The sequence below is a fragment of the Nanorana parkeri genome, unplaced genomic scaffold, assembly GCF_000935625.1.
Source record: "Nanorana parkeri isolate BGI_ZX_2015 unplaced genomic scaffold, ASM93562v1 scaffold134, whole genome shotgun sequence".
In the NCBI taxonomy this organism is placed as follows: Eukaryota; Metazoa; Chordata; class Amphibia; order Anura; family Dicroglossidae; genus Nanorana; species Nanorana parkeri.
In genome coordinates this window covers 2,183,447-2,189,446 of record NW_017306402.1, presented here as the reverse complement: position 1 = coordinate 2,189,446, position 6,000 = coordinate 2,183,447, and positions in this window count along the sequence as shown.

The following is a 6,000-nucleotide window of genomic DNA, read 5'->3' as shown; positions in this document are numbered from 1 at the left end:
GTCCACCATTTTGGTGGTTGCGGGTCTATACCATCCTCACCATAAGGAAAAGTTGGGCAAATACAGCATAGTAAGGTATATTTATAACAGATGCTACTACCGATTGCCTTATAGCCGATCTTCGCTCACTTTCAGAGATAGAAGAGCAGGCAGGAGCCTGCTGGGAAAGTATAATAGAATTTTTTTAATTGAAGTATCGGGAGGATGAAGGAAAAAGTTGAGTTGGGCTTTAAACTTTTTAAACATGGAAAGCCCAAGTCTAATAGGAAATAGCTACAGCTGTACACTCGTAATAAACCCACAATACTCTGTCACATGGGTATACCCTGTATTACATGTGTACTTGCAAAAATATACTATAAAAAGTACACTATATTGCCAAAAGTATTGGGAGGCTTGCCTTACATGCACATGAACTCTAATGACATCCCAGTCTTAGTTCGTACGGTTCAATATTGAGTTGGCCTGCCCTTTGCAGCTATAACAGCTTCAACTCTTCTGGGAAGGCTGTCCACAAGGTTTAGGAGTGTGTCTATGGGAATGTTTGACCATTCTTCCAGAAGCACATTTGTGAGGTCAGGTACTGATGTTGGACGAGAAGGCCGGGCTTGCAGTCTCCGCTCTATTTCATCCCAAAGGTGTTCTATCGGGTTGAGGTCAGGACCCTGTGCAGGCCAGTCAAGTTCCTCTACCCCAAACTCACTCATCCATGTCTTTATGGACCTTGCTTTGTGCACTGGTGCACAGACATGTTGGAACAGGAAGGGGCCATCCCCAAACTGTTCCCACAAAGTTGGGAGCATGAAATTGTCCAAAATGTCTTGGTATGCTGATGCCTTAAGAGTTCCCTTCACTGGATCTAAGGGGCCAAGCCCAACCCCTGACAAACAACCCCACACCATAATCCCCCCTCTTTACACTTGGCATAATGCAGTCAGGCAAGTACCGTTCTCCTGACAACCACCAAACCCAGACATGTCCATCGGATTGCCAGACAGAGAAGCGTGATTCGTCACTCCAGAGAACACGTCTCCACTTCTCTAGAGTCCAGTGGCGGCGTGCTTTACACCACGGCATCCGATGCTTTGCATTGCTCATGGTGATGTAAGGCTTGGATGCAGCTGCTTGGCCATGGAAACCCATTCCATGAAGCTCTCCAGCACTGTTGTTGTGCCAGTCTGAAGGCCACACAAAGTTTGGAGGTCTGTAGCCATTGTCTCTGCAGACAGTTGGTGACTTCTGCGCACTGTGCGCTTCCGCATGCGCGAACCCCGTCAGTTTACGTGGCTGAGTTGCTGTTGTTCACAGTTGCCTCCACTTTGTTATAATACCATTAACAGGTGACCGTGGAATGTGAGCCCGGGAAGCACGGCGGGGGGGGCGGCCCCTTCTTCGGGACGCAGAAGCGATCTGGCGACAGGTAAGTCGCCAGGATCGCTTCTGTTGTAAAGCCGACAGTCGGCTCTACAAGTTTAAACAGAGTCTGTTTAAACAGCCCCGATGCTGGCGACGTACACTGTACGTCGTCAGTCACGAAGGGGTTAAAGTGATAGGAATTGCATTATTATTATACAGGATTTATATAGCGCCAATAGTTTGCGCAGCGCTTTACAATATAAGGAAGACATTACAGTCACAATACAATTTAAGACAAGATGGTAAGGAGGGCCCTGCCCGTGAGGGTTGTAATTAAATTTTTTTGGCAAGGTGCACAACAGCATAATCTGTAAAAATCTGTAAAAAGTAAAAACAGATCGGAATAACAGTAGAACTGTGTAGCAGAGATCCTAAGGTGTTTGTCTCCAACCTTTCCGATCTGCTTCTGGAGCCCTCAAATAATCAGCCTTTTGAAAGATAGTGTTGCATATGATCTAGTCATACCCCCACTTGCCCACCAGATGGTGCTCAGGCATTGTGATAGGTAGCTCAGGGATTGAAGTGACACTAAACTCGGGAGTTAAGAGCCCATTCACATTAGGGCGGCTGCGGATCAGCGTGGTTACTGCGCTGATTTAAAAAGGGAGGTTTTGGGAGTTTTTAATTGCGTTTCAGTGCTATAACGCAATTAAAAATGACCCAAACCGCGCTGATCAGCGCGGTTCCATTGAAAACTGTATGGAAACTGCACTGTTTCGGATCACGCTGAGCCACGCGGTCGCATGAACGGTCCCTATAGAAATGTATGTCATTTCGGCAGATCCACACGGCCAAACCACCCCGGTGTGAACGAGGCCTTAATCTTAAATATAGATTCAAGTTCCCGAACTGTTAACAAAAATGTATCTTATTTGTGTATCACTGGGCAGTAGATCCTCAAATCATCTCTGAATTGGCGCTGACACTGTCCTTCCTTCTGGAGGGTGGCTACTTTTGTTCCCCATGGTCCCTTTGTGTGTTATAAAGTAGCCACCGCTCCAAGCTGTCACGGGAGTACGGCTGGGCCGTGAGTGGAACCCCTTGGCAGTGCACACGCGCGCGCCCGCCGCACATTTCGCGCACACCCGCGACCCTGGCGCCAGGAGTTCTGCCAGGAAGAGGGAGACCGCGTGCCCTGCGCTGCATCTGGCGACCCTGGTAAGAGGTGGCACCCCTGGTACCCTGGTAGCATAGCACACTTGGTGCAACGTTTCGGGGTCACACAGGATCCCCTTCATCAGGCAAAACAAGTTGTCTGCCTGATGAAGGGGATCCTGTGTGAACCCGAAAATGTTGCACTAAGTGTGCTATGCTACCTTTTTGCATGTAAGTCAATAAATAGACGTATTGTATCTGCTATTGGAGTGCCGATGTCCATATTCTTTTGCATCACTGTGACGGTGGCCATCCGTCGACTACCGAGCACCCATGTTTTTCTAATGGATATGCGGTCAGGAGTGCGATGGGTACATGGACTGTGACCCCTGGTACCCTGACACAGGCTCACTCCCAAAATGGACATCCAGCCTTATGTTTATTTTACTAACTTGTATTGAGATTGTAGTCCATCACTGGAGTGACCATGGGTAACAGAAGTAGCCACCTTCCAGAAGGAAGGACAGTGTCAGCATGAATTCAGAGATGATTTGAGGATCTACAACTGAGACATACATAAAAAACATACATTTGTGTTAATCGTTAAGGTACATGAATGTATTTAGTAGATTTAATTCCTATGTTTAGTGTCACTTTAAAAGGTATCTATGGTCAAAAACTACGAATCTGTATTTCTATATTGAATTTCCATAAGTCCTTATCCACGCTTAATAACCATATTGATCTTGAAGTTTGTGAACTTATTGAAGATGCCCATAAGATGTACTTCCTCAATGCACTGACACAATTTCACTCAGCCCTGTGAATATGCACTTCCCTGTGTCATAACTCACGGAGCCTGCCTTCTGAACTACAACTCAACATCTGAACAATGTAACATTGTCATTGTTACATTGCTTGCTGGAAGCAACGCATGATGGGATACGTAGTCCTAGGAAATCAAGATTGCATCACATCAAGCAGCAGGTATAGAGATACAAAGCACACTGGGAATCCAGGAAGTTGCTGAAAGTGTTGGGCTGACGGAAGGCAGCACTCACTATATAAAAGAGATTTTTTTCAAGTAAGCTTTGATTGCATCATGAAAAACAACTCCAGTATGTATTCATATTACAATGCTGATGTTATAACAGGATAGTACATGCTGTGACATTAGAACTCCTTTATCACTGCCAGGTGGGAGATGAGGTGTGCATCACATATGTTTTGGTTTTTACATGGAAAGCGCCATTAGCATATCAGGGAGACAGTCAGCGCCTGGAGGGTAGGAGCAGACAGCTTATGAACCTGAACCATGGCTGTGTTATATTTCATAGTTCGATCTGATAACAGGCTTTCTTTGAACTAATGAGGAAAAACATTTTTGTAGTAGCAGTTGCAGCATTTGGCCACAAGGTGGGGACGTTGTCATACACATCATAATATTTCCACAGATGGGTCGTGTTCTTCCTTTTATAAGAGTAAAATGTTTAACGCATCAATTCTTTTTTATTAAGGGAATCCACTTCATACAGATTACTCTTCAAATAGTGTTTGTTTTAAAGATGAGTGAGATCAATGGTGTTTAAGTTACATTCTAGTGAAACGGCACATTTATGAAAAGCCTGCTTCTTTTAAGCTGAACTTCGGGATAACCAAATATTGTTCAAATACAAGAAGCATGTGTATTCATACTTGAAACGTGTGTGTGCTTTATGTATCTATTCCAGATCAGAGCAACAATTCATTGTGAAACTTTTCCCCTGTGCAGGAGCTTCCTGTAATAAAGACAAGTCTGCTGCTGTCACTCCTTGTGCAGGGTGACTGGTCTTGTATCTGCCCCCTCCCGTAGTTTTCTGCAGACAGCCTGTAGTGGGTGGAGTCTGCTGGGTCCCTCCCACAGCTCTGCTGTCTGCACAGGCCATGTACAGCAGCGTGATAATGCTAATGCAACTTTGTGACTCTTCAGAAATATATTCAAATACATTTTTTTTGTGCCTGGAGTTCAGCTTCAATAGGCACGACCCATTTTGTTTTCTGCAGGGGGACCCAAGTGTGGTATTTCTTGGCGTGGGGCTCTTGGTGCTGGAAATACATGAACTACTTCAGCAGCCATGATCTTGGTATGATTTTTTTCAGCAGGCGATGCTCGTTTTGTACAAGTGATCTGGGTGGCTGTACAGCCACCCAGATCACTGAATGCAGTCTGCATAAGTGGCGCCCCTCCACCATGGTTTTCAGGTTCCCCTGATTCTCTGGGGGACCTTGAACAATGGAATATGCAAACCGGATGGAGAGTGGGAGCAGAATGGGGAACATACCTTCCCCGATCGTTCTGTGCTCACAGAGCTTCCTGCTCACAGCTGTCACAAAGCTGGCTGAAGTGCACAATGCTATGCTCGATCCCTTGTATTGGAGGCCAGGGGGGGCATCAGGTGTCTAATAGAAATAGGCTATGTACAGCCCAGTGATGCTGTCACCACTAGTATTACAAATGTACCTATGGGGGTGGTTCACATCTATGACCTTCAGTTTAGTGTAAAAGCAAAGGGAAACTATATATGGGCCCTTTCACACCTACACATGTGCCTTATCACGTATGTTGCGTGCACATGGAACAGTGTGAATCCAGCCTAAAGCTTTGGGAAATCTGACCTCATAATACATCTTGAACAGGGATAGGCAACTGTGGCACTCCAGCTGTGGTGAAACTTTGAATACCATCATGCCTCTGCCTCTATGGGTCAGGCCTGTGGCATTTAGAGTCTTGCAATGCCTCATGGGACTTGTAGTTCCACAACAGCTGGAGTGCTGAGGTTGCCTACCCCCGATCTTGAGGATAATACTGCCAATGACATCTTGCAGACTTCTATGACACAGTTGAATTCTGTTTGTAGGTTGTGCTTTGTTTTGTCCAAGTATTTTCAGTATAAACACTGCACTTTGGTTTTGTTTTTTTCCTGCAGCACAGACCTATTTATAATCCCGTGTAATGTAATAAAATGCCAAAGTCTCGGCTAAAATCTGTGGAGGTTAGAAGTGTAATGTAGTCCTCAAAACAAGAACATCTCTTGAATACGCAGCATGCTATTGATAATGGTCCAATAATCCATGTCCTTAGCCACTGAAATGACATTACCGTCCTAGTATACCTTGCCACAAACACATTGATTTTTTATTATCCCTCTTCACATTTCTCAGTCTTGCATTACTCTAAATGTATTATGGTAATAATGTAGCAAATGTATGTCCATTTGTTGATCAGTATTTATATAGAAAGCTAGAACAGAAGTGTGTGAAAAATGTAGTGTATGAAGTGTATATCTATGGGTTTATTTTAATACATTGATAAGAAACAACACAACTCTTTATAAAAATTCTGGGATAAAAAATGGGAAATATCATTTTAATGCACCATGTTTATAATTACCACTGGCAGATTGTATTTACCAGTGTATAAATAAGATGAGAAAAATGTTGTTCCTGGGG